Consider the following 23,740-nt stretch of genomic DNA (forward strand, 5'->3'; position numbering starts at 1 on the left):
AGAGAAAAGCCAGAAGTGGTGATGAGGCTCTAGTGGTAGAACTCTAGCCTTGAGAAAGCCCAAGGACTGGCCCACATACACACACAAAAAGTAATTATGCTTTAAAAGTCTGACAAGGTGGGCATGGGTGGCTCACACCTGTAATCCTAGCTGCTTAGGGAGCTAAGATCTGAAGATAGAGGTTCAATGCCAGCCTGGGCAGAAAAGTCTATGAAACTCTTATCTCCAATAAACTACTCAGAAAAGGCCAGAAGTAGCACTGTGGCTCAAGTGGTAGAGCACTAGACTTGAGCACAAAGAGCCTCAGAGACAGCATCCAGGCCCTGACTTCAAACCCTCAGGAGCTCCCCCCCAGATGAGGTTAAAAAGATCATACCTGATTATTAAAAATCCAGTGGCTAAGGAAAATAAGTGAGATTAGTCTTTCCCATTCTGGTGGAACAGGGAAAAGAGCCAGTATTTCAAACTGGAAATACTAAAGGATAGGTGGGGTAACCAATATGATTTAGAAGACTGTCACACATTCTAGCTTTTAGCTTCTGTTTACATTATAAGGAACTTGAGAAGTAAGTACTACATACGACTCAATAAAAGACACTGAACAATCCCCCTGGATTATGATGGGAAGCATCATAGCTTTAAAAAAAGAAAACTTAAACCAGGCACCAGTGGCTCACACCTACAAGCACAGCTACTCAGAAAGTAGAGATCTGGGAATTGCAGCTCTAAACCAGTTGGGGCAGAAAAGTTCCCGTGAAATTTTTCTTTCCAATTAACCACTCAAAACTGGAAGTGGATCTATGGCACAAAAGGGTAGCATGTTAGCCTTAAGCAAAAGAGCTCAGGGACAGTTCCCAGGCCCTGAGTTCAAATTCCACAGCTGGCCCCTCCCCCCCAATTAAGCTCCCATGCAAATTTGATGGTTCATTTTTTTACTATATTTTATTCATACAAATTCAATATTTCATATTCAGAATTCAAAAAACAACCTAAAGATCTATGCTTAGTCAATTTTGGAATTTATCCCACAATAAAGCTTTAGAATTAGAATTTGTCCCACAATAAAGTTAATTGAAAGACAGGAAATGGGGGAAAGAATGAACTCATAACATTCAATGCATATCCTATGAAATTAAGAAAATGGGGGAGGGGTTGTATAGGGAAGGATGGGGTAGAATGATAAAAGGTATGACAGTGATCAAGATCCTCAAATGGATTTGTTGAAAGTAGCTCCTTTGTACATCTACTAAGATAACAAATACATAATTTTTGTGGATATATATGTAGAGAGAGAGAGAGAAAATGAAAACTTTGCCAAATTGCTCAAAAGAATAAAACTTGAAGTTGTAGCAATCTTATCTTCATGCTTAGTGCTGTTTTGGGTCAGTACATTCATTTCTTCCCATTTACTTAACAAGGTAGCTCATGCACAGGTCATCTGAGAACCTTTCTTTGTAATCCATAGCTATGGTGACCATGTAAATATTTTCTCAAGTAAATATTAAATATGTTTTCACATAAACATTAAAGTTTACCACCTTGACCCATGCTAACCTGGACAGCATATGGTCACCATGGCTATGTTGCACACAGAGGCAAATTAGGGGTAACAGCATGGACAACACTGACCAAAAATAGCCTCCCCAGAGCCTTGCTTTCACCCATGAACCTGTTCTCTAGGAAACTCGATTCTTGTGATTACAGCACTTTGGAGTAAGTTCAGACAAATGGAGGCATTTGTCACTTCCCCTGCACTTTTACCCTTTGACCTCCCTATCGCTAACAACCAGCACCTCCCACCTCCAAAACAAGACAACAAACACCATGAAGCTAAGTCAATACACTGCACTCTGCTTTTAATCCATGGAATTTCTCCACTAAGTCCCTGATCACAAACAGCAATGTAGTTTTCAGAGTTGGTAAAACACTTCGCCTAGACAGCTGAGAACACAAATTGTTCAAAAAGGCCCTTCATCTTTCACCCTCTCATCTATGCTCCAATGCACAGGTCTTCTGAGCTACAGGCTCCTTCGAAAACCTAAGCTAGTTACAGGGGCCGCCCTCTGCTGCCTCGTGTGACTATACAGTAGGATTTAGGAAGGATATAATAGAACTGGGCCTTATGGGCAGGAGACCTGAGCATCTTTCTTCCACTTGGCTCAGGATTGGATGTAAGAACAGAGATTCTTGAAACCTTTCCTGTAGGAAATGAAGAATGTGCACAGATTTTGAAGCAGGCCTGTGCATTAATCAAAGATAACTTTGATGAGAGTTGAAATGAAATAGGAGGGGTAGAAGATAAAGCTTCAGGAAGGGACATGAGATGAGAGGACTTTGGTTCAGGCTCAACTTAAAGCCATGGCAGTAGTGAGCAAGATGAAAATACAGGATATCTACAAAGGAAGTCTTTCAACATAGCTAATGCTGTGGAAAAGTTAAAGAGAATAAGGATTAATAAAAATCCCTTTGAATTTAGCTATTTGACTTTGTGGCTGGTGTTATGAAAGCTACAAGACATAATTCCATTTCTCAGAAAACTTTCATTCCAGTTGAGGGACCAAAAATGTCACTGGAAAGATCTGCCTGGTAGCCACATACAATGTTTGTGGTTTTGTCTCAGGGGAGCATACGTTTGGCTTGTAAGGAGAAAAAAAACGATTCAATAGCCCAAAACATAGGGCACAAAACTCTTAACTTTCCTTTTTGCCTCCAGTTCATCCTCTTTCGTTTAGTGGAATGATCTTTTAAAAAATAGATGATCGGGGGGTCGGGACTTTGACCTAGTGGTAGAGTGCTTGCCTAGCACGCACGAAGACCCGGGTTTGATTCCTTGGTACCATATACATAAAAGAAAGCTGGAAGTGGTGCTGAGGCTCAAGTGGTAGAGCTCTAGCCTTGATAAAACCCAAGAACAGTGCTTAGGCAGTCCTGAGCTCAAGCCCAGGACTGGCAAAAAAAAAGGATATGGGCTGGGAGTTTGGCCTAATGGTTGAGTGCTTGCCTAGCATGCATGAAGACCTGGGTTCAATTCCTTGGTACCACATACATAGGAAAAAAAGCAAGAAGTGGTGCTGAGGCTCAAGTGGGTAGAGCTTTAGCCTTGAGAAAGTCCAAGGACAGTGCTCACGCCCTGAGCTCAAGCCCACAACTGGCAAAATAAATAAATAAATAAATAAATAAATAAATAAATAAATAAATAAATAATCATTAAACCCACACACTTCTCACGTGGTGAGAAAGAAAAATACATTTAATTTAGGAGTATCCATAAATTGAAATGCTGACTTTTGTGGCAACTAATTGTCATCTATGAAGCATTAGGTGTCTAGAAGGCAAAGAAACTAGTGAGGACTTAGGGTGTAGTCAGAGATAAAGTGATGGGGAGATGGGGAAGGCAAGGCATAAAATGTGGGAAGATTACTAGCCAGACACTGTTGGCTCATAGCTGTAACCCTAGCCACTCAAGATACTGAGACCTGAAGATCGTGGTTCAGAGCCAACCTGTACAGCAATGTCTGTAAGGCTCTTATCTCCAAGTAACCACCAAAAAGTTGGTAGAGCACAAAAGCTTAGGGATAGTGCCCAGGCCCAAGTTCAATCCCAAAGACCAGCACAAATAAAGGAAGAATATATTTTTAGTTATTTAATAACTATTTCATGGGTATATACTGTCTTCAAATATGCACAAAAGTAGAGTCATATATTGAACATATATATAATCATTTTCAACCAATATTTTCCCTAGTAACTTAATCTACATCTATATACACATTCCTTTGCCCTGAACAATTAGAAAGTACACTAATGAACTATCACAAAATTTTCCCATAAATTCTCTACTCTAAAACAAGACTGTTGCTTGTGTGTTCCTTCAATGTTTAAGAATATTCTCCTCTGTAATCACAATACCAGTATCCACCTAGAATACTAACCATAATTATATTCCGTTATATAATTACAGAGTTTACCTATAATGTATCTTTTTTAAGGATTCTTGTTTCTTATGGATGATTCAGGTACTTCCTCCTTTATTTTAATTTTCTTTAGTCATTTCAGGAGCAACAGAGATGAAGGAAATGGGCTTAGTTACCTGAGTTCCAACTGGAAAGTTAGAATAAATTGCCATATAATGTAATCCTTTCTGAGGCAGGAATATTTTAGAAGATATCTGTCGTTTATTAAGCATAACATTGGGTGGAATAATCTATACATCTATTTTCATCAACATAAGTATACATGCTATTTTCAGCATTTAAATTTTGTGTTTCAAACTAAAACTCAACGAGAATTAAGTATGATCTTATTGCATACATACTCAAAAGGATATGAAGAAGGGAGTTCATCAAAATGTGCCAGCCTAGCTTGATGTAGCAGTGCATGTTTGTAACCCCAACTCTTAAGAGGATCTTTAGGGAAAAAGGCACCAGAGCTAAAATGTGAATTCAAGGACAGCCAGGACCTGTTTAAAGAAAAAGGACACGGAAAAAAAGATGTATCAGCACACAAAAAGGAGAAGAAAGATGAATCTTCAATATGACAACGCACATCTCTGATTAATAACCATTAAAGCCGGGCTCGGTGGATCATGCCTGTAGTTATTCAGGAGGCTGAGATCTGAGGATTAAGGTTCAAAGCCAGCCCAGGCACAAAAGGACCTGAGACTCTTATCTCCAATTAACCTCTAGAAAATGGGAAGTGGGGTTTGGCTCAAGGGTAGGGAGATAGCCTTGAGATGAAGAGCTCAAGGACAATTCCCAGGATGCGTTCAAACCCCATGACCCACAAAATAAATAAATACATAAATAAATAACCATTGAGTCCAATAGGAAGACAGTAAGGCCCACATGGATTGTAGAATAATTACTATGTGCTATGATATTATTCTATTAGCACTGATTAGTTATTCAAGAGTTTCATCTTGACACATTAGTATGCATACACGGTTGTTCCTTGATCACATTCACCCCTCCATCATTTCCCCTTGTCCTCCCTCCCCCTTCCCTAATCAATCTCAGTAAATTTCATAGTTCATTTGTGGTAACAGGTTTCTAATGTGAATCTCGACGGGGTGAGGACATGTCTGATGCAAGATTCAGAAAATCCTTGCGGGGAGAATGATGGGATTATGGAAAAGACAATGTAGGATGCTAAAAAGAGAAAAAGCAAGCCATGTGCCACTAGCACTGTCTTACTTGTAGGATGCTTCTCAATTCTAGGAATATTTCCTAATAGAATATAGTCAACAACATTAATGGCACGAGCTCTGAACAAGGGAGATTGGAAGTAAGTGGGTGGATGGGTCATTATCTAGAAGACATGGAATCTCTGTTACAAGGAAAGGTTATAAAAACCATCTACCCTAGTAAAACATGCCACTGTTTAGAAAGTAAATTTTACTCAAGAATCTACAGGTAAGACATGTAAAATGACACCCTGAAATAATTGGAAAGACAGCAGGGGAAAGATGAGAAAATTTAATAAGTCCTCCAAGTCCAAAGGCTAAGCACTCCAAGATGATTTTTAAAATACAGAAAAGATTCAAAAAACACATGTAACTTCAGGAAGGGTTGGCCAATGAACAGAAATAGAGAAAACCATAGGAGATGGAAAAGAGGGAAATGGAGAGGGATGAGGATGCTTTCCCCCAGGAATGCAGACACACATAAAGATGCCAGAAAAACCAGGCAAGGAAGTGCTCTGGATGGAATTTAGGGCATGTAGCTGATGGGAATGAATGTTAAGCCCACCACTATGCTGGTAACAGAGAGTGGGAAAATCCAGGGGGAGAAAATTATGGGTTTCAACAGAAGGTAATAGATTACATTTAGAGGCATCTGAACATACAACCTAGCAATTAGACACACCATCTAGAGAATGTAAGTGCAAAGGGTAAAACCAAGGAAAGAATGTCTGGCCACTCTATATATAAACCTGGAAGTCTGAGCTACATTTCTGTCTCCTCTGGTTTCTGTTTGCTCCTTTGTTGACATGTAAAACATTTCCACAAAGTGGTTTGGGGATGTTTTAGTGAAGTGAAGTTCATGGTAGAAAACAGAATACTCTGAGGATTAAATAAGATTTGATTGTGTTTCATAATATAAAGACATAGTTGCTTCTTTTTATGGTTGTTCCTGCATGCTTTGAAGCATCAGTCTCCTGAATTTATCTTAGCTATCTACCTATCTATATCTATATATCTTAAGATATTGTGCTATGGTTTGGCTAAATGGCCTCCAAAGGCCTCTGAATTTAGAGTTTAATTGCAAATAAGCCTGAAGCCTATGTTGAGATTTATTATCTTAAACAACCTGACATTACTTCTGAAAACCTATGTCCTTCTAAGAATTAAGCTGACCACATGCTCCTGTCTACTTTCCTGTAGATTTGGAATTTTTTCATGATTAAAAGTTGGATTAAGAAAATGAGGAGTCTACTGACATTTCTGTGACTCGATGGAAAAAATTTAAAAATCTACACTAGAAATATGTAGACAAGATCTACCACTGAAACAATCATAACCTCTCTCCAAATAAACTACTTAGAGAGTCAGGGAATTTGGAGTAGAAATATTGCAAACATGCAAATAGTGATGGGTTACATACAAAAGGGAAAAATAATCCACTTCTCATCCAACTTCTACATAAAACCATAAATATAAAAGATAATTAAATAAAGGGGGGAAAACAAGTTGAGGGATGGGGGTGGGGAGAGGGAAATGGGGACCAAGACAAGAGAAAGGGTATCAATATATGTGAAGTAATGCACCATCTATCTTGTGAATATAATGTAACCTTTCTATTAATTACAATAAAAATATATGGAAAAAAGATAACTAAATAATGTCTACAGAATTTTGAAAATAATCTGAACATTGTAATCTTAATGTTATATAAGCCCCCCTTGAAAAAAAATCACTTAGAAGAACATGCCAGCATGTTAACAAATAAATTCATAACAAATCAAGTATAAATATTTTTCAGTTAAGAAGTTGTGATTGTAAACCATGAAAACAATTTTCATTAATTTATCAACTAAGACCTATGCAATGAGTCTGCAAAATATTTTGAAACTTAATAGAAAATGACAAAAAACTTAATTCATTTTTAAATGTTTGCTAGTGTAGAAAGAAACCAATCTTATAAAAATATTCTAGATCTAAAACTTAGTATGGTAAAAGGGAGGAAGGAATGAAGGCACAGGCTGAATACAAAAACATAATTCAACTTGCTTGAAACAATGCCACTAGAAATGTTTGTTTGTCAAACAAATATGTACTTTTAAGACATGTGAGTTTAAGCTGCATGCCTGGGGAAGAACAGGAGCTAAGGAGAACAATGGTAAGAGTCAGGTGAGGCAGGGAGAAGGAGAGAAAGGGAACGCACCATGAGCATGCTCATACATACACACACAGTCAACTGATAAGGAAGCAAAGTTAGTCACTGTTATAGAAATTTCACTTGCCCTGTTGCTTTGAGGGCTGTGCCAAGATAGTTCATTATGGTGGCAGTATGGCAGGCAAGAAGCCAAAAGAGAAAGGAGGAGGTGGGACATCAATAACCCTTTAAAGGGCACTCCCGTAGCGACCTAACTTCCTCCCACCAGCCCCACCTCTTAAAGGTTTTACCAACTCCCAATAGCACCAATGTAATCTTTAACCCGAGTCTTTAATTCCTGAGCCTTTGGAGGCCATTTAGCAAAACCATAGCACAATATCTTAAGAGATATAGATATACATAGGTAGATAGTTAAGATAAATACAAAATCCATGTATGGATTATTTAACATCATCTTAGGAGTGTGTGGCAATTAAAATGTTTACACAAGCAAAATAAGCCAAGTGCGCTGGCTCATGCCTGTAATCCTAGCTACTCAGGAGGCTGAGATCTGAGGATCATGGTTCAAAGCCAGCCTGGGCACTAAAGTCTATGAGACTTACCTCCAATTAACCACTAGAAAACTGGAAAACAGCTAAAATTATTGCCTACTCAGAAGGTTGTCTTTGGCCCATCTTTTAATGGGATGGATGTTTTCTTTGAAGATTTGTTTTGGAGAGATTCAATTTTTTAGCTGTAGATATATTTTAGATATGAGGCCCTTGTCTGTTGTATGGCTAGTTTAGATATGAGGTCTTTGTTGTATGGTTAGTGAAGATCTCCTGCTCTGTGGGCTTTCTATTTAACTTGCTAGCTATGTCCTTTGCCATACAGAACTGTGCAGTTTAATGCAGTCCCATTTGTCCACACTTTCATTAATTTGTTGTGTTTCTGGGTCTTTATTAAGGACGTTTCGAACTATGCCAAGGAGACCTAATGTATCTCCTATTCCTTCTTGTAAAGTTTTCAGTGTATCTGCTTTTACTTCAAGGTCTTTTATGCATTTGAAGTTAATCCTGGTGCAGGGTGACATAGAAGGATCCAACTTTAGTTTTCTGCAGGTGCTTAACCAGTTCTGCCAGCACCACTTGTTGAAGAGGCTGTCTTTCTTCCATTCTATTTTTTTTGGCTCCTTTTTTTTTGGCACTTCTTTGGAGTGCCTTATTATTTTTTAAGAATTGTACTATGGGGGGGGGCAGGAATTTGGCCTAGTGGTAGATTGCTTGCCTAGGATGCATGGAGACCCGGGTTCAATTCCTCAGTACCACATACATAAGAAAAAGCTGGAAGTGGTGCTGTGGTTCAAATGGTAGAGCACTAGCCTTGAGAAAAAGAAGTCCAAGGACAGTGCTCAGACCACGAGTTCAAGCTCCATGACTGGCAAAAAAAAAAAAAAAAAGAATTGTACTATGGGTTTGATTCAACACGTCAATTTATGAGTACAATGCATCTTGATCAATGCAATTAGGACATCTTTAAGTTGACAATAGTGTCATAGAGAAAATAATCATGCAAAAACATCACAAAATGCATGCAGTGAAATGGAATTGATTATAGTAGCGATAATGCTTTAATAGAAAGTAACACTTTGCCAGTATATGAAACCATGGTGTCAGTGTATTCCAGAAGGAAAGCTGTGTCTCAAATGGTAGAGCAAAAATGCTCAGGGACAGTGCCCATGCCCTGCAATTTAAGCCCTAGGATCTGTACCCAAAAAAGTAAGTATGAACTTATTTCTTACATATAACCACAGTAGATCTTACGCCCTTGAGTTTTTCTAAGCCTGTCTTGTTTTGCCCCCATCATATCTTAACCTAGCTCTTACTGTCAGTTTGTAACTCACACTTTCTATGTGTTGAAACTACCTCTGGTGTGTACTGCTTGTTCTTATTTTTCCGAGTTGTTACCCGGTTCATTCCCTTCATGACTGCGTAAATTCTCTTATCACATCCCCACTCTACCTTTATCTTTCCAGATTGAGAGCATTCAGTAGTCACCCACCTCATAAAGCAGCACTCATTTGCTTCATCTCTACTTTTACTGCATCATTAAAATGACCACATGGCCAGAATTGAGCAGTATATTTCCAATTTATTTTCTCTACCTTCCACTGTATAAGAATTATTCTCCCAAATGTAAAATATCCTCCTTGATATTGGTTACAAGCATATCTATTGAGCCAACTATGTGTGGAGATCACTTCTGCACTGTCCGCTGGGAATGCAGTCTCTTTAAGGTCAATTTCCATGACAGCATCTATAGTACTACAGCTTTTTACCTCCCAAATAGACATAGATTTGTCTAGACTGCACACATAGATCTGCATCCAAAGTCACAAGGAAAGCCTTTTTGTGAATTGATAAGTGCTGTCCTTGTATCATTTTTTGCTGTCAAAAATGCCATAGTAAAGGAGGAAAAGGTCCCATCACAGCTTGTATGAATTGTTAGTTTTAGCCTCTTCTCAAACCACTGTGTGTGTGTGTGTGTGTGTGTGTGTGTGTGTGTGTACACAAACTGTCTGAATGGTTTAATCAGCCATTCAGATGTGTAGCATTACCAGGAAGAAATGGAAAATCTACTGTTCATGTCTAGACAGAAGAACCTGGAGATAAGGGGTTAGAGGAGGCATTAAGAGAGCTAGGGCCAGGATTGTCAAGACACAACTTAGCTGTGCTTTGTATATCTGTGAAACAAGTGATTGTCATTGTCAGACTGCCCACTCAGACCACTTAGGTGTTCACTCCGTGTTACACACACTGTTTAATGAATGTGGATATCTCACTTCCCCTTCCTTTCTTCTCACCCAAGCTGTCACAGCCTCCCAGTACAGCTCTGTCTCTCTCCACTTCATCTTCCCCTCATCAGTGTCAGAATGACATGTTCAACTAAGTTCTTATGCTGTCATCTCTTTTTATTTAAAAGAAATGGCATCTCTCGGTCCCCTTGTGCTTCCTCTGCGAATCTTTCTGAATATAGCAAAAATTTCATCACATGGCATTTAAGGTCATCGTAAATCAGGCCCAGCCACCCAGACAAGAGTCCCAGTATCCCAGCCCTAATGTTCTGCCATACTCTTCATGAAGCACTCTTACCCCTGCTGACCATATCTTCATCCTGGAGTCTCATTTTTCTCCTCCACCTATCCAAACACCATCTCTCCTCTCTGACCCTCCCCAATCACTTAGACAATCACAAGACACCAGCATTTACAGAGCCCTACTGAAGGTTGGGTAAGGTATTACATGATTGTCTTAATCGGAGGATATTTTGGTTGTAAGAAATTGAAATTTGAAGGAAGTGGGGCTGTGGCTCAAGGAGTAAGGTGGTAGCCTTGAGCTGAAGAGCTCAGGGACAACAATGCCCAGGCCCAGAGTTCAAGCCTCACAACAAGAAAAGAAAGAAACAAAGAAGAAAGAAAGAAAGAAAGAAAGAAAGAAAGAAAGAAAGAAAGAAAGAAAGAAAGAAAGAAAGAAAGAGAGAGAGAGAAAGGAAAGGAAGAAAGAAAGAAAGAAAGAAAGAAAGAAAGAAAGAAAGAAAGAAAGAAAGAAAGAAAGAAAAGAAAGAAATTTGACCAGACTGAGAAAGAGGGATTTATTACAACTCAAGGAGTGCAGGGCACAATGTATCATCAGGCTCCCAGAGATGCTGGGAAGTGATCAGAAATGAAGTAAGTCTCTACTCTCTCAACCCCCCCCTCTCTCTCTCCCTTTCTTCTTCCTCTACTCCTCTATCACACACACTCTCTCTCTCTGCTTCCTCTCTTCTCTTCTTTCTTTTCCTCTCTCTCCCTCCCTTCACTCTCTATTCCCATCATGCAATCACTCTAGCTCTAGGCTTTTACTCCCACTCAGCTCTGTCTCTGCTCATTGGCTGGCCCACTGGAGACAGCTGTGAGGGCATTCCTTTCCACCAGCCATAAAACTGTATGTCTCAATTTCTGTTTAAGAGTCTTGGATAAGGGCTGAGAGTTTGGCCTAGTGGCAGAGTGCTTGCCTAGCATGCACAAAGACCCGGGTTCGATTCCTTGGTACCACATACATACAAAAAAGCCGGAAATGGTGCTGAAGCTCAAGTGGTAGAGCTCTAGCCTTGAGAAAGTCCAAGGATAGTGCTCAGGCCCTGAGCTCAAAACCAGGACTGGCAAAAAAAAGAGTCTTGGATGAATATGGTTTATATGTGCATATTATTAATAATAAAAATGATTACTGTACTACATAAAGATACTTTATTAAATCAAATCTATAGTGCCATTGATTATGGAAGTCCCACTTCTATTTTATATACTCTGAAGAAAGAATAAAATGTTAGCTGAATTGGATAAGGAAGGGGGGAAAACAAGATGAGGGGTGGGGGTAGGGGGGGAAGGAAATGGGTACCAAGACATGAGAAAGGGTATCAATATATGTGAAGTAATGCACCTTCTATCTGGTGAATATAATGTAACTCTTCTATTAATTATAATAAAAATATATGAAAAATCTTAGCTGATAAATGCTGAGAAAATGTTTTATCATAACAAAACTTTGGGGGATTTGTTAACATAAAATAATGTGATTCTTTTGTTTATTATATAGTTTATTATTTGTTTGTTTCTTTTGTATGGCAGGATTGAACTCAGAGCATTATGTTTGCTTAGCTGGTACTCTACCACTTGAGCCATACTTCTGCCCTACTTTTTTGCTGGTCATTTGGAGACAGAGTTGCTTCGACTTTTATGCCTGAGTTGGCTTTGAAACATAGTCTTCCAGATTTCAACTTCCTGGATAGCCGGAATTGCAGTCATGATCCATTGGCATCCCCGTAAGCAACATGTAGTGTGTGTGTGTGTGTGTGTGTGTGTGTGTGTGTGTGTGTGTGTGTGTGTGTGTGTGTGTGTGTGTGTGTGCATGTTCAGGCTCTTTCTTCATTTTTTTTTTGTTTTTCCTGCTCTAGGCTTGGCACTCTGCCAGTTAAGCCACAGCTCCACAGCAATGTGATTCTGAATAAGATATTACATACAGAAAATAAATTTAAACTTAGCTTTATACAGCACCTAGGATTTCAAAGTATGGTTGTTTAAACCATTGTTCAAGGAAAAGCCAGGATGACCCATTTACTACTGCAGAGATCACAAATGGAGGGGTCAGTCACTAGCGCTCAGAACAAACGCTATCAGAAACTCATCATCTCAAATATGACATCAATGGCAATAAATCAGTCATTAAAGGCCTTTTGAGTCAAGGCCAATAAACTATCCAGATGAGTCCTATAAAGAGCTAGTCATAGGTTCCTAACCTAGAAGCAGAAAAAAAAATCCCCTCATTTTCTCTTCCCTGATCCCTGAACCAAATCAATTCTGAAGTCCAGATGTTCAGCAAAGGGTAGCTCAGCCTCACCTCCAAGGTGAATACCATCACTCAACCTCTCTCCCTCGACTGGTGACTAATGAGCTGGGCACTGCACAGTGTTGAATTGCATCCATTTCAGCCTCCAGTTTGGACCAGGGCTTGGAAATAGGCTGTTGTCAAGGCCAGCTACTGAGCATAGGACTAAGAGAACAGCATTTAGAACTCTCCACACAATCCAGCACTCTCTTAAAACAATTTTTGTTGTTGTTGTTCTTTTGGATCTTCTGAAAAGGATCTGTAAATCACTGTATGTCTACCAGAGCACACATACTCATGTTTCTCTAGAGTACAGTCCAAGAAATGGGATGGCAGGACTTCCACTGCTACCTTCATATTTAGCTTCACAAGATAAGAGTCATATTGTTTATCCAGGGTGGTATATTAATTTATATTCCTATGGAAGACATAAATTCCTGTCTCATGTAAGGTTTTCATAATTCCTAGATTTTTGCCCATATTGTGTAAAGGAGAAAATACACACTAATTTTTTTCCTGTTCTGCGGCTTGAACTCAGGACCTGTGCACTGTTCCTGAGCTTCTTTTCCTCAAGGATAGTACTCTACCACTTGAGCCACTTCCAGTTTTTTCTGGTTTATGTGGTATTGAGGAATTGAACCCAGGGCTTGGTGCAAGCTAGGTAAGCACTCTAACACTAAACCACATTCCCAGCCCCACTAATTGTTTTTATAAAATTTAAAAAACAAACTGAACAAAAATTATTTAAATATTCTAATACTTGCGATTAAAAACTATCACACAAAGATACCACTTATGTGATAAAACTATCAAGTATTGGAATCTTTTGACAATTTAAGCAAGGAAACAATAAGCACAAAGTTTAAGATTGAAACTCCTGAATATGACAAAAGGTGAACCAATTAAACAATGATACTCATTAGACATTATGTTGGAAATTAACTTTACAACTTGGTGGGAGAGAGGATTCAGAAAGGGGTAAGTGGGAGAAAATAAGAGGGGGGGGGAATAACACTGTTCTGCTGGTGGGAACAAGGCCAGAAGGGAACTCTACTACACTGTTAATGGGGAGTAAACTCATTCAACCACTATGGAAAGCAGTATGGCAATTCCTCCAAAGACTAAATATAGAGCTCCCCTATGACCCAGCAATTCCACTCCTTGGTATTTACCCAAATTTCCAGAAACAATGACAAACTAAAGCCACTAGCACAACAATATTCATTGCAGCTTTATTTACTATAGCTAAGATATGGAACCAACCCAGATGTCCCTCAGTTGATGAATGGACCAGGAAGCTGTGAACTTATACACAATGGAATTCTATGCTGCCATCAGAAAGAACAACATCACCCTATTTGTAAAGAAATGGAAAAACCTGGAAAAAATCATATTAAGCGAAGTAAATCAGTCCCACAGGATCATAGGCTCCATGGTTTCCCTCATTCGTAATAGTACACAGCTAGGATTCTCCTAGCAGAGGATCACAATAGCTCAAGATCTATGTACATACGGTCATATGGGATGAGACAATACAAAATACTCGAGGATATGGAAACAGGTTTATCTTTGTGATTGTTGTTCTTAATGTACTATGTGAAGTTTTTCTTTTCTCTTTTTTTCCACTTCTGATTAATCTCATGTGGTTACTGTATCTGACTTTGTTACCTGGTATTTTTATATACATTTATTTGTTTATTTATTTAAAATAGGGAAGGGAAGGGGCAAAACAAGATGATTAGGAGGGGTTGGGAGAAGGTAAAGGGAGACAAAAACTTGAGAAGGGGTATCAATGTGTGAGAAATAATGCACCCACTACCTCACAAATGTAACTGTAACCCCGCTATATATTACCCCAAGAATAAAAATAAGAAATGTTGGGCTGGGAGTTTGGCCTCGTGGTAGAATGCCTGCCTAGCATGCATGAAGACCCGGGTTCAATTCCTCGGTACCACATACATAAAAAAAAAAAAAGCTGGAAACGTTACTATGGCTCAAGTGGTAGAGCTCTAGCCTTGAAAAAGCCCAAGAACAATGCTTAGGCCGGGTTCAACCCCCAAGACTGGCAAAAAAATAGAAGAAACATTTTCATTATCTCTCTTACATAACAGTAACTCTTCTGTATAACACCTAGTATGAGAAGAAGGAATGTGGTCACTGTAGTTACACTACATATGAATATGTGGTGCTATCTTGCTTAATATAAAGCTTAATAAAATAAAATGTTAATTGCCTTATTCTTTGTTTCCACAACACTGAAACAATAACCTCAGACATCCTTGAAATTACATTCTTTACAGTCTCATCATCAAAAAGTAAAAAGAAAATTCTTGTCCATTTTTACTCCTGAAGACAAAAACAAAATCTGGGGGAAAGATTCTAATGAGCCCTGATAAAATCCTGGTCCATCCCTGAACTCATCTCTAGGGCCAGGAATAATCGACACAGAGCTGGGTCTATCTTGCATCCATCTCTATGGCCAGAAGTCTGTTGCTATAAAGTCTAGGGTGCCATGGTTCAAAAAACTTAGAAGGAGTCATATCACCCTTTTTTACAAGTCCCACAAAGGACTGATGGCAATGCCAAGATCCAAGCCAGACCTTCAGGACTCCAAATTCTGGACACAATCCACTTCAACTCGATTCAAGTTACTGCTTGATGAAAATAATGAGTTTTCTCTAGTGTTACATCAGGACTTCTCTGAAAACTATGGCCCTACTTATTTATTTGTGTTCTTCCAGTTCATAGAAGGACTATCTGGCACTCTTTAGGTAGTGGAATTAATTAAATCTCCATTACAGATTCCTTATTTGAACATATTCTTACATCAGCCTGGATGTGGCCATGTCTGAGACCAGCTGTGTAGGTCGTGTGCTCACAAGAGAACAGATGGGAATTTGAGGAGTGGGAGGGGTGGAATGTTTTAATTTCAAGAACATTTTAACACCACAAAAATCAAAAGGGAAATAGCAATACTAGAAATGTTATACTCCAAGTAAAGTTTCCTGATGATCCAATGTAAGCAAAATAATGGCAAGTGTCATGTTAGTATGTGTTTTTCAATTATGTCTATTATACTTTTTGATAAAGTCTTCAGCCTTGATAGTAAGTTCTGGCTGGTTAGTTAACCTTTTCTTTGACTTTACTGGTTCAGCTTTTAAACCAAAAATGTGGCTGTAAGATATTTGCACATTTTAAAGTAAATAATCACTGTCCCAATACTAAAATCTTTTGTCAATAATTACTCATCTCCTGATTCTTCCCATGTTCTCTAGCCATGATGTGAAGTATTATTCAAGAAATGATCTTTATCTTCAGCTATTTTCATCTGGGTCATGTTGGTGACCAAATTTCTTTTCTTCCATGGAATTGCATCTTTTCCTGGTCATTTTGTTTCTTTGTAAATCCTAAAATAAAACAAACAAAAAAGCATTTCTTTGTTAAATACAGTCTTCTTGTTTGTCTCTGTCTCTTTTAGTATGCTTCAGTCCCCTCCAAACTTTTGAACTTCATATTTTTATCTTATTTCATTCTTTTCCTTTTCCTTTCTTTTCTGCTCCACACACACACACACGTACGCACGCACGCACGCACACACGCACACAAACATGGCTTTGTTTCCCTAGCTGGTTTAACCATTCAGTTGAATATAAGTCTATTTAGAGTTGTATGCTGTGTTGGTTCAGGCTGCTTTTAATTGTACTGAAGGATCTGCATTTAGCTACCATTAATTTTTCCTAAAACATTTTCTTTCTTTCTCTGTCCAGTACTGTGTATTAGCCAATCTGATAGTTGTCAAAGCTATACTCTGATCCAAAAATTGCCCCATTCTAAGTTTTCAATTTTTTTTCTTATTAGACTCATTTACCCACAGGCTTTGCTTCATCAGAGGCCATAATATTGGTGTTCATTCACATGATTTTGACATGAGTTCTATCCTGGATTGAGTAGGAAAAAGGAAAAAGGAGAAGACTTGTGAGATTGAAAGAAAGTTCGCCCGCATCCTTTGTACACTGTTGGGGTCCTCGAGGCCTACACGTGCTGCTGCCTTCGCTTTGCTTGTGTTGACTTGTTTGTACATATTACAACCCAGAGTAGGCCTAGGTAAAAACTAAGAATCCTGGCTCAAGCCCCAATCTTTTTCCCGTAACTCACTTTTAGTAAACATTAGCTCCAATCTACCCTTGTTCTGGGCAGATACTTTGGGACAAAAGGACATTTCCTTCCCTTTCTTCTCTCGTCTAAATGAGGCTGACAAAAAGAGGATAGTCTAGCTAGGTCATAGGCATTTGTTTTAGTACGGTATGAATAGCATGTACAGAGCCAAAGTCTTAACACATTTAACTTATTAAAACAAAAACTAACAACCAGGGTACAAAGAACAAAGGATATGCTAGCGATGGGAAAATAAATCTCCAAATTACTGACTACTTACTAGACTATATTCTTGTGTCAGCAGGGAAATGAGTAAATAGAGGCCATGCCTTCCACAATACTCTCTAGGTTTCCCTCCAGATGGGATGTTTGATAACAAAAATAACTCTACCAACCTCAAAATAAATGTATGGCCTCAGTTAATGACTGAAATGAATGTTATACCACTCCCCCTGTCACTATGAATGGCAAGAAAATGTGTTCTCTGCTTCAGCTCTCAGCTAACAGAAATGTTCAGACTAAAATCTCCAATAAATTTTCTTCTATGCTTCTATAGAAGCATAAGAAGACCTCTGGAAAAATAGAAAATTGAAATCAAAGAGAATTTGGGTGCTCTCTAAAGATCACTGGTGATATCTGCCTGGCAGAGCCTTGACTGGCAAACACAGCCTCCTGTCTCATCTGTTGCGTGTGAAGTCTGTCTCCTCATCACATTATCACCCCTACTATGATTCACTGACCCAAGTCTGGAAATCCTAGGTACAGAATTAAATCTCATTTGGAAAAAAAAAAACTGTAAATTCATCCCTAAGTCTTTTCCAGGCAAAGCTAGTACTTCCTGGTGGCTTCAGCCTATGTCAATAATGCCAAGACTTGAGCAACGTGGGAGAGTTTCTCAAAGGGGAAAATCCTACTCCATAATCAGGGGCTAAACCTGTAAGCCTCACCAGACATTTTGCAACCATGCACATAATAAAGCCAGTTCATTTTCTGTTCAATTTCCTGTTGTGTTATAAAAGGAATACTGTCTCTTTAAATTCTGTGTCCAAAGCAGTCTCTAAAGAAGTTATTTCCTGGAACAAAGTGGCAAGAAGCTACAAGCAAAGAAGATGGGAAAGCATCACTTCTGAGGAACAGAGCAACAAGCATCAGAAAAGCCCCTCCCCCCTGCCTTGATGATTAGAACAAGCCCAGATGATAGCATGCCTTTCTACATACAAAGAAAATAATAGGTGCTTTTTGGCAGCCTCCAAGTATAGGGACAAGAAGCTAAATTATAGAAGTATCGAAGGTGAGCGCTGAAGCTGGAAGCCAGTGGCTCACACCTTGTGTCACAGGAGGCTGAGATCTGAGGTCACATTGCAAAGCCAGCCCAGACAGGAAAATCTGTAAGACTCTTATCACCAGTTAACCAAAAGCCAGATGTGAAGCTGTGGGTCAAATGGTAGAGCACTTGCTATGAGCAATAAAGAGCAAGGATGGTGCCCAGGCCCTGAGTTCAAGCTCCTGGACCTGGTTTCCCTCATTGGTAATAATTTGTATATACCCAAGATAGTCCTAGAAAAAAAAATCACAATAGCTCAATAGCTATGTACATAAGATGATGCCAAGTGAAATGAACTCCAAGATATGGAAACAAGAGGTTTCTGTTTGCGGTTGCTGTTTATAATGTACTATGAGAAGTTATTTCATTTTTCTTTCATTTCCCCCCTATAGTTAATCCTCTGTTGTCACCGTGTTTGGTTTGATTTTGGCACCCTGTGTCTTGTATGTACATTTATCTGAACTGGGAAGGGAAAGGGAGCAGCAAAACGGTGAGTCAAAGGACAAAGGGTGACCCAATGCCAGATGACATCGATACTTACAAGACAAAATGGTAGAAGTGAACTTCACAACTTGGTGGGCATGGAAGGTGGGGGGTGGGAGATGTGGAGTGAGGAGGGTCTTGGAGAGAGGACTGGAGGAAAAGAAAGTGGGAGAAAAATGAGGAAGGGGTTAACAATGCTTGACAAGAAACGTAATCATTACTTTACATACATAGCTGTAGCTCCTTGGTACTTTGGCAATAAAATTCATATTTTTTATAAAAAAATGAATGCTGGGGCTGGGAGTTTTGCCTCATGGTAAGAGTGCTAGCTTAGCATGTACGAAGACCCAGGTTCGATTCCTCAGTACCACATATATAGAAAAAAACTGGAAATGGTGCTATGGCTCAAGTGGTAGGGCTCTAGCCTTGAGAACGCTCAAGGACAGTGCTCAGGCCCAGAGTTCAAGGCCTGGGACCGGCAACAAAATATATAAATAAATAAATTCTGGAAGAAGTAAAGATGATTAGAGAAGTTGATTCTTATTCCCCCCTTGAAGAATGCCCCCCACATACACACACATGTGTGTGCCTATCTATCTCTCTCATTCCTGTACTGGAGCTTGAACTCAGGGCTTAGATGCTGCTTGCTCAAGGGTGGTGTTATAGAATTTGAGCCACGGCTTGACTTCCAGCTTTTTTCTAGTTAACTAAAGATAAGAGTCTAACAGACTTTCCTTCTCAGACTGGCTTCAAACCATTAAGACTCAGCTCTCAACCTCCTGAGTGAGAATGATCTCTCTTACACCAAGCTAAGACACACTTGTGATGAAAGGAAGCAGGGTAACAGACAGAAATCTACTAGTGAATTTAAAACCAAGATAAAGGGGGCTATTTTTTTTTACCAGTCTTGGGACTTGAACTTAGGGCCTGGACACTATCCTTGGACAATTTTTTTTACTCAAGGCTAGTGCTCTGCCACTTGAGGCACAGCAACACTTCCAGCTTTTTCTGTGTATGTGGTACCAAGAAATCAAACCCAGGGCTTTGTGCAAGGTAAGCAAGCATTCTACTACTAGGCCACACTCCTTGCCTAAAATGGGAACTATTTTAAGAATAGAAAAATTATTTCTTTCTCTGGTGATGGGACCATAAAGGATACATCTCTAGGAAGCAGTTGGCAACCCACTTATTAAAATCTTTCCAAAAAAAATCTTTCAAACTCTGTACTGCCATTGACTTAGTATTCCTACTTCTGGACATAAAAACTATGAAAAATAATAAGTAAGAGGAATATGTATGTCAGAGTCATTTATGATGGTGGAAAATAAGACAGCTAAATATATAGCAGTAAGCAGCTAAGTAGACCAAAGCATATAGATATTTAAATTGTCATCCTTAAGACTGATCAGAAGACAGATACATGATATGTTCACTGAAAGAGGAATATACCCCGAACAACACAAGTATAACTAGCCAAGGTTTGTTTATTCGAATATGTATATATTCGAATGGAAATACAATATTAATACTGGTAACCAACTAGTTAGTGCAATTGGAGTTTGTGTTACCAACTTTTCCACACAAAAATAGTATTCTAAGCCAAGTGCATGATTCTCACCTGTAATGTCAGTTATATAGGAGGCCAACTGATAGGGAGAGTCCTGGTTCAGGGCCAACCCAGACCAAAACAAAAGTCAGTGAGTGTTGTAGTAGTGCACACCTGTAATTCCAGTTTCTTGGCAGGCATGGGTAACAGGATCTCAGTCTAAAGCCAGCCCTGGATAAAAATGTAAGACCATCTCTGAAAGTAAGGGCTTCAGCTACAGAGTATTGCCTACCATATACAAAACCCAGAGTTCAAACACCACTACCATTCTCTTCTCCAAAAACAAAAGCATTATTTCTTTGATCACCAAGAAGTTAGTTTCTAAAGATAATTTAAAATTTATTCTGTTATGTAAGTATAACCCCTCTGTGTGTCACCTTTACAACAAAAATAAAATGCATTCTAGAAACTTTTAAGATGGTGAGTGAAGCAGATTATAAAATTCGGTAGAAAAAGGCAAAAAAAACCACTTAAAATGTTAAAATATTACTGGTGATTATTTTAGGATCGCATGTCACTATAACATTTTCCTTTGTACTTTTTGAAATTTTACATTTCTTTTTGAAACGAATCCCTCCCTATAGTAGATGAAATGTTATCAAAGAGTAAAAGAAAAACAACAAGCTAGAAATTCTCATTAAAAAGAACAAAATCAAATCCTTCTATTAATTAAAATAAAAAATATATGAAAAAAGAACAAAATCATTGAAGGCATATATATGGAACTTTTTAACAGAAAGATCTCATCCAATGATAGAGTGATTTTATGTACCCCAAGTTAGCCATCACACTCAAGGCTATCGATAAGGAAACATGAAGAAAGCCTGCTCTAGAGGTAGAGATAGAAGGACTGTGGTTGGAGTCCAGATGGTCATTTTTTTTTAACATTAGCAAGACCATATCTCAAAGAACAAGTTGGCATGGTGACATACACCCTAATTCCAGCTATTTGGGAGATACAGGTAGAGGACAGAAGCCTGAAATTGCTCCTATGCAAAACTCCCAAGACTGTTTCTGAAAAACAAAGAATGCAAATGGGCTGGAAGCGTAGTGCACGTGGTAGAGTACTTTTCTACAAAACTATGGCTCCACCCTAGTACCACCAAAAACTAAACAAAATAAAAAATATAAAGAAAGCAAATGAAAATCTGGGAGAGGGAGAGAGACAGTGGAACAGTGGTAGAAACTTCCCTAACATCAAACATAAGCCCTGGAGAACCAGTACTGTAAAAAGTAAAAATAGAAAAGGAAAAGGAAATGAGAGAAAAAGAAATGAAAAAATAAAATTAAAAAAAAAGGAGAGGGAAAGGGAGGGGTGGGGAGAGGAGGGATGAGAAGAGGTGAGCAGGGAAGGGAAGGGAGGGGAGGGGGCGAGAGGGAAGGGAGGAGTGAGCAGGGAAGGGGAAGGGAGGGGAGGGAAGGGAAGGAGAGGGGAGGAGAGGGGAGGGGAGAGGAAGACATATAGCTCCTCTGTCTAGAGAGCATTTCTAGAGAGGCCTTTGTGAGATGCCTGCATCTAGGAATAGTTGGCTGGGAGCATGAATGGGGGACAGGGTTGCTTGCCAGGTCCTTTCTGTTATCTCTCCTCAATGTCCAAGGAGGAGACACCACTGGGTGTGCTGATCCCACTGCACTCTGGGTGTGTTAGTACTAGCACATACCCAGTCAGCTGCTGGGCAAGTCAGATCCCATGGCACTTTCTAACACTTCTGAGTAATAAAAAGGACAAGGAGTGGGAGGCACACATCCCCACCCGGGGGCGAGGGGGGGGGCAGAGTAGAGCCATGCCAAGTGGTTCTTCCTCCTGAGAGGCCTGGGACAATTGACAGTGTTAAGAAACAAGAACACAGTGACAGCCAAAAGTTGGCCACTGAGCAAGCAGCCAAGGCTCAGAGGCAGATGTGGATTTCAGGAATCAGGAGAATCACAAGAACTGGGACCTCAGACCCAATTCTGATAGAGTTTTGCTTTGCTTTGCTTCCATGCTGTCATCCTGACAGCCAGGTACAAGTTCCCCATCCCCTCCCACTCCTTCCTTTCATCCTCCTTAACTCTGATCTTCCATCTGGTTTACATTTGTTCCCAGAAGGCCTTGTGATGATGGCCTTATTTCCAAACTCAGCTCTCTACAGGAGGCTATTTCTTTCCCACCAACTTTTGTTATCCATTCTGGAAAACACGCCCAGTGCCTGTGGGCTTCTGCCCATTCTGCTTTTCATTATTGCTACTGCAATGTGCTTAAGCCAGCAATGTCAAAGCCCTATGTGCACCCACAACTCCAACGTTGGTAAGCTAGGCTTAAACACACTGAAGCACACCTCTCCTCAGAACACTGCAGTGTTTGCATCTTAAAGAAGAAATGGGTAGGAAAAACCTCGGTCTGAGGCCTAAGTCACTAATTTCAAAATGAAATGTATTTCAAAACTGGTTGCACTAAACCTTCATATTCAAGGCACCAAAAGTTTATGAAGAGAAAAAAACAGAGTTTTAAACAAGCCATTAATAAATAAAAACAATTTCCCCACAGATCCATTGGATTTTGAATTCTTTATCCAAGGCCTTCTTAGACATTTCCAGGATTCTTGCTTTTATATTCAAACTCATCAAAAATTGTCCCCAAGTGACCAGACAACTTCTTGCAGGTTTGCTTCCTTCCTTCCTCTTGATTAGTTTTTCTCCCAGACCTTTGGTTGACTGCTTTGCTCCTATTATGGGGCCCAAATTTTTACCTGAGATACTGTTCCTACAGGGTGTGTGTGTGTGTGTGTGTGTGTGTGTGTGTGTGTTCACCCAGAGCAGGAACAGGCCATTTATAGATTGATCTCATCTGAGAACGATGTCACCAATGTCCCCACATGGCAACTTTCATAAGATTGATGGTAAACATAATATATATGAAAATGAGAAAGGAAAATGTATGTATGCAAAGCTACAGTGGTGGAGCAGGGCTGGAAACGATGTTATGCTGCACATCATTTCAGCGAAATTTCTCATTTTCAGGACATTGACTCTAAAATTACTGCAGTTGTTGTTGTCATCGTCATCGTGTTTAATGCACCTGTATTAGGATTCCAGGGTTTAAAAAAATGACTTAAAGCCAGAAAAGCAAAGCTGACTTATTTAGACCTATGCTATAGTATGTCCAAAGTAACACACACACACACACACACACACACACACACACGCACGCACGCACGTACACACATGCACACATATGGAGAGAGAGAGGCAAAGAGAGAAAGAGAGAGGAGAGAGAAAAGGAGGAAGGAACGGGGAGAGAAAGAGAGAAAGAGGAAAAGAGAGAAGGAGAGAGGAGGTAATGGAGAAGAGAAAGATGGGAAGGAGCAGAGGAGGCAGAGAAGAGGGGAGAAAGGGAGGGAAGAGACAAATGCAGAGACAGACAGAGAAAGACCTATTGTCTTACAATGAGCTTAAT

General features: G+C 39.5%; 1 long non-coding RNA gene across 2 annotated transcripts in view; it reads right to left on the reverse strand.

Annotated features, from left to right (window-relative positions):
- Positions 1-4,325: 4,325 nt before the first annotated feature.
- LOC150064349 (uncharacterized) overlaps positions 4,326-23,740 on the reverse strand; it is a 32,830-nt gene continuing 13,415 nt past the window's right edge. The window contains exons 3-4 of one of the 2 annotated variants that reach the window (XR_016535153.1): positions 15,982-16,143; positions 4,326-4,459 (exon numbers count right to left, since the gene is read on the reverse strand). This is a non-coding gene — a long non-coding RNA (uncharacterized LOC150064349). Of the gene's footprint in view, positions 4,460-15,633; positions 16,144-23,740 lie in introns of those variants that run through there. The other variant, XR_016535152.1, reaches the window with a different exon arrangement.

Source organism: Megascapheus bottae, chromosome 4, assembly GCF_031878675.1.
Source record: "Megascapheus bottae isolate mThoBot1 chromosome 4, mThoBot2.hap1, whole genome shotgun sequence".
In the NCBI taxonomy this organism is placed as follows: domain Eukaryota; kingdom Metazoa; phylum Chordata; class Mammalia; order Rodentia; family Geomyidae; genus Megascapheus; species Megascapheus bottae.